Source organism: Sturnira hondurensis, unplaced genomic scaffold, assembly GCF_014824575.4.
Source record: "Sturnira hondurensis isolate 20B ecotype Veracruz unplaced genomic scaffold, ASM1482457v3 Scaffold0012346, whole genome shotgun sequence".
Lineage (NCBI taxonomy): Eukaryota > Metazoa > Chordata > Mammalia > Chiroptera > Phyllostomidae > Sturnira > Sturnira hondurensis.
Genome location: NW_028084977.1, coordinates 447,084 through 453,083, shown reverse-complemented (window position 1 = coordinate 453,083; position 6,000 = coordinate 447,084). Strand labels below are relative to the sequence as shown.

Sequence of the window (6,000 nt, the reverse complement as noted above, 5' to 3'; positions counted from 1 at the left end):
GCGCGGGCCTCCGAACCAGATGATCGTGGTTCGATTCCCAGTCAGGGCACATGCCTGGGATGCAGGCCGGTTCCTTGCAGGCTAACTACCAGCAGGGGATGCACAAAAGGCAACCATACATTGATGTTTCTCTCCCTCTCTCCTTCCCCTCTAAAAATAAATAAATAAAATCTTAAAAAAAAAAAGAAACCATTTAAAGTTTAAAAAAAAACAAAAAAAAAACTCTTAGGTTAGGACCATATACCTGATTAAACCTATGAAGATTCTCCCAATCAAATCTTTACCATAATTTACCTTAATGCAGAACATGGCATCATTCTTCTAGAGAATTGAAAATATGTATTCTATAAAATAAAAGTGCTTTAGTCGTGTAAACTGCTTTAGAAATCCAGGAGACTTAATTGACTTTTCATGTTTGTGGGTTTTACATTCTCCTTTGTCAGGGAGTTTTTGCCCTAGCGTAGAAAACTGAACTGAGAATGTGGGATACAAAGCTATTGGTGGGGATTCCAGACACTACAAGTGATTATTTGCACTTCCTGTTGCCTTGAAAATGTCTTCATCTGATATTTACCCTTTACAAAGGGGTGGTATGAGATTCCAGTAGTAAAATATTATGAAATTAAATATACCCAATTAATTTTTTACCAGAATTAAGGAATATATCCTTCTTATTTCTAAGAATAATATTTTTGCTTATTTAGTTTATAATTAGTTCAAGTAGACTTGCCAATAGTATGTATGTACACACACACATGTTTTTAGTTGCCTTCTTAGCCTTTTAATATTTACAAACATCATCAAAGATCACAACAAACTCATGTTTAGCAAATCTTCATAGAGGTGGAAACCCCCCCCAAATTGTTACTTTTTAACCCTACTCACAAGGAAAATTAGAATTAAACCACTTGTTTTTCATTTTTTAAAATCTCATTTTATATCTCTTTAGAGGAAAAATTTTCTTGGATACATTTTCTTTGCTTGAGAACTGACACACTCAAAACATTTCCTTATGTCCCAAATATATTTTTTATTAAGTTAAATTTAGTTTTTTCCTTTATGTATTCACATATATGTACATTTGTAACAAATTCAACATTTTACACACTTATTAAACTGTATTATTTCCATTATAACTAAGGGACGATGTTAAATCTCAATATCTGTTCTTGTGCAAAGACAAAAATGTATTTAATGTCAGTGTTTAGTGTCATCATCCTTATAACCTATTTCCTGATGTTCCACTCAATTTTCCTTCTTTATCCTTTATTAAAGCACTGTAAAGTAAAATCCAAGTGTGCAGTGAAAAGCTAAGATAATGCTTATTTGCTATATTACACCACTGGCAACGGATACCTTTTTTTAAACATTGTTAACAATTCATTCATTAATATCTATCCTTCATTTGACCAGATACTATTAAGACTAAAATACAAAGATCAGTTGGAAGGTCATTTTCATATCTCAATTGAAACCACTAATATAGACTATAAGGGAACACAGGCAAAAAGATACAGGTAAGAGAAAGCCCACAGTGGATTTAGGACACAGGGACATAGGTTAATGATTGGATGTTTGGGAATAAATGTATATATGAAGTAACTGGATATACAGACAGTTTCAGTCAGTGAATCTTGATATTTTAAAAAGTCTATGATTCATTACAATTTATTTGAATTTAACTGTACAGATAAAGAAGATTTGAGGGTAATTTTTTTAAGAAATAAAATTCCCTGCTATGTGTCTGTCCAAGGAAGGCCTGGAAATGTAACAGAGATATAATAGCAAGATCTCTTAGGAAACCCTTACTTTTGTGGGGTAGGCAAAATGTTATCACTCTCTTAAGTACTTGAGTGGGGCCAGAGAATTAAATTGACACAAAACAAATTAACCACAGAAAATAACACAATTTTTAAAAAAATATTCATTTTTGTGACACAAGTGTCTTTACAAGGAAATGCAGTTTCAAAAGAAAAAGGCAAAACCTAAATTCTTTTACATTAGGTTGAACAAAGGAAGGCAATTGTGGAAAAGTAAAATATGGGAGATGAAGGTAAGAGTCATTTTTAATGAGACCTGTTTGTACAGAATTCTCTCAGCTTTTATTCCCCCATCTCTGGTGATAAGAAAGTGTCTCTCATCCTTGTATTGCAGGGAGGTTTTCACAAGACAGTTTACCTTTTACTTTCTGGAAGAAAAGAAGAGGTCTGAACACTTACTTGTCTTATACCTGCTGTCTTTCAAGTGATTTTTAGCTCAAAACAATCCTTATGCCATATTTTGAGGTGGCATATTCTGCCACCCTTCACTTTAGTAGGGCACTTTACAGAAGTTAAAAAAATTGGAGGTCTGGCTTAGAGCAGCAGCAATGCAAGCAAAAGGGAGAAGAAATACGAGGAGGGTCAAAGAAACCCCTGGAATTTAGTTACAAAAATTGTGTATTTATTCTTACAGATACAAACTTCAGACACCTTCAATGTACTCTCCATTTAATGTTTTTTCCACCACTCAAAACAATTTTTGAAGTGGTTGATTGTGATGCCTTTTGGTGCTTCTGCTGATTTTTGTTTTACCTCTTGCACCCTAGCAAAACTTTTCCTTTTGAGGACTTGTTTTTATCTAGGAGAAAGTAATGAAAGTCAGGCAGGGAGAAATCAGGTGAATAAGAAGGTAGAGCATGCAGATCACGCTGTTTTGGGTCAAAAACTGCTGAACACTCAGCGTAGTGTGGGCAGGTGCGCCTGTAAGTCACCCATCATGAAATGAGCATGTGTGTCAGCTTAAAAAAATTCACTGAAGCCGAACACAGCCCTTCACAACAACATCGCTGGTGCGCTGACACAAATGGGTTTCTTGGACACACACCTGGTGGGGAAGCCTGTACTACAAGGGACCTGCCTTCCAGAAGATAACTTGGGTGTTTTTTGTGGTCCCTTGTATGAGACAAGTTGCAACTGTAGATATGGTTATTGCTTAAAACATAAGGGCGATTTAGATTTAATGTAGTTAATGATTACAAGGGTTCTAATCCAAATAAAAGAGATTGATTGCTGCACTGCTACTTAACCTATGGCAGACACAAAGGCAACATGTGTGTTGCCTTGTAATTCTACCTTTAAGATAAAAAAAAGAAAATTATGTGGATTTATACAAGTTGCAGGATAATCAACTAAACATTGCTCTAAAAATTAGGGACTGAAATACTTTTTATTATCTAATCAATTCAGTAAAATTTCTTCCTAGACTTTGAGTAAGGATGACAAAATAAAGCCATATCATAAAGTCATGTCCCATTAGTACATAACAAAATGAGGGAACACTATAAATACTGGCAATAATTTTAAAATCAGAAATCAAGCAAGAAAGTTGATAAAAATCTTCATTCAAAAAATTTTTAAGACAGCTGCAAAAGAAAGAAAGAAATGGTTGTGATGAAGGTGAGTGAGACTCGGTGTGACTCCAAACTGTTTCTGCAACCTTCAGAAGCAGAATGGGTGAGTCAATATTTCTTCTACAACTTAGAAAAACCATCCAGAAGAACACCCTATTTTTCCACCTTCTAACTCAGATAAAAGGTTAGAAGAGTGACTGCTGAGGTGAAAATTTGAAAATGTGGAAAATGGAAATGTCTATTGTAATGTATAAGTCAAGCATTAAAAAAGTGTAATTGATATGTTAAAAGACATGACAAAATTTAATCATGTAAAATGCTCAGTTAAAATCAGAGATGTCTTAAAAGAAAAAATAATAAAAATGCATGAAATAAACAATGAAACTTTTACATAGATAAGCAGAGCAGACTTCAAAAAAGGAACACTGTAAGACAAACAGAAGCATTACATAATGATAAATGTGTTGGTTATTAAAACAAGTAATCCTAAATTGTCTTAATATGACATAACAACAAAAAAGTCAAACTATAGAACATAACACAAAGGAGAATTAGTGGAATTCATCATTAAAATCGGAGGTTTCACCCTCTCTGTCACTAATTGATAGATTATACAGAAATAAATCAATAAGAATACCTAAATAACACAATCAATTCATTTGACCTAATTGACATTTATAGATTATTTATTCAACAACAGCAATTATTTTAAACAGCAATTATTTTAAACTCAGTTACATGAAAAATATAGATATAAGTACATCCTTAGATGAAAATAGAATTAAACTAGAAACCAATAGCAGAGAGATCATTTTAAATTTCAAAAACACACATTTCTAAGTAACATATAAATCAAAGGAGAAGTGTCAGGAGACATTTTAAAAGTCAAGCTAAATGAAAATTATTAAAATTTGTGTGATGCAGTAAAAACAGTGTTCAGAGGTAAATTTATATCATTAAAAGCACATGTTAGAAGAGAGAGATTTACAACCAACAACTTCAGTTTTCCCTCTTAGAAACTGGCAAAGAAGAGTAAATTAAGCCTAAAGCACACACAAAAAAGGAAGTAACATGAATCTGAGGATAAATCAGTTAAATTGTGTGGTAGATTGAATAATGGCCATCAGCCCCAGAAATTTAGGCCCTAATTTTTGGAATCTATAAATGTTTCCTTCTAAAGCAAGTGGGACTTTGAACAAGTGGTTCATTTGTGGATCTTAAGGAGAGAAATTACCCTGGATTATCTTGTTGGCCTTAAATGAAATCATCAGTGGCCAAGAAGAGAAAGGCAGAGGGAGATTTGAAATGGGAATCCTAGAGCAAGACATTGGAGTAAGGGAAGCAAGGAGGAGATCATGCACTGAGGACTGTGAGCTTCTCCCAAAAGCAATGATGATAATAATAACAATAATAATAACAATAATAATAATGTAATAATAATATAATAAATAAAAGAATAAAAGAAACCTATTGTGTCCTAGGTTATTCAAAATGGACTAGCTTGCTGACACCTGGACTTCAGCTCAGTGAAACTGATTTCAGTCTCTCGATCTCTAGAAATTTAGGAGAATACATTTGCATTGTTTTAAGCCACATTTTTTGGTACTTTCTTATAGCAGCCATAGAAAATTAATACAAAATCAAAACAGACAAATAACAGAGAAAAAAACAAAGAGAAAACAGAAGCTGGCCTGTATAGAAGAACCTTAATAAAACACAAATATCTAGTCACGCTAACCAAAAAGAAAAAGAGAGAATACACATATTTTCATCATAAAAAATGAAATAACCATTAATACAGGGCATTAGAGATATGAGAATATAATAAATAACAGTAGGCCAAATTTTTTTAGCATGGATTAAAATGGACCAATTCTGTCCAAGGAACAGGATACCAGCACTCACAAAATGAGAAGTAGAAAACCTGGATAATCCTGTACTTATAAGAAATTGAATCATTAACTAAAATCACTCTAAAATAGCCCTGGCTGGTATAGCTCAGTGGATTGAGCATGGGCTGTGAACCAAAGGGTCACGGTTCGATTCCCAGTCAGGGCATATGCCTCAGTGGTGGGCAAGGTCCCCAGTAGTGGACACATGAGAGGCAGCCACACATTGATATTTCTCTCCCTCTCCTTCTCCTTCCCTTCCCCTCTGTCTAAAAATAAAAAGAAATAATTTTTTTAAAAAAATTAAAAAGAAAACTATAAAATATTTGGAATTTAAAAATTTTTAAATACCATTTATTATAGTACAAAAATACTGAAATACTGAGATATAAATCTAACAAACTATGTACAGGGTCTATATGTGGAAAACTACAAAATGCTAATTAAATAAATCAGAGAAGATCAAAATAAATAGAAGATATTTATGGAGTAGAAGATTTATGGAGTAGAAGATTCAATATTTTTAGAACATCAATTATTACTAACTTCTATAAATGTCAATTATTCCTAGCTTTTATAAAAATTAATAAACTCCCAATAAAAATTCCAGTAAAATATTTTATATTAATATGCATACTGGTCTCAAAAATGTATATTGGAACACAAGGACCAAGAAGAGTCCACAGAATACTGAAGGAGAAGCAAGCTAGAGTAACGACA

The 6,000-nt window shown here is 33.0% G+C and overlaps 1 long non-coding RNA gene across 1 annotated transcript in view; it reads left to right on the top strand.

Moving 5' to 3' along the window:
* Window positions 1–448: 448 nt before the first annotated feature.
* LOC118997032 (uncharacterized) overlaps window positions 449–6,000 on the top strand; it is a 29,470-nt gene continuing 23,918 nt past the window's right edge. The window contains exon 1 of the long non-coding RNA XR_005068590.1: window positions 449–522. This is a non-coding gene — a long non-coding RNA (uncharacterized LOC118997032). The remainder of the gene's footprint in view (window positions 523–6,000) is intronic.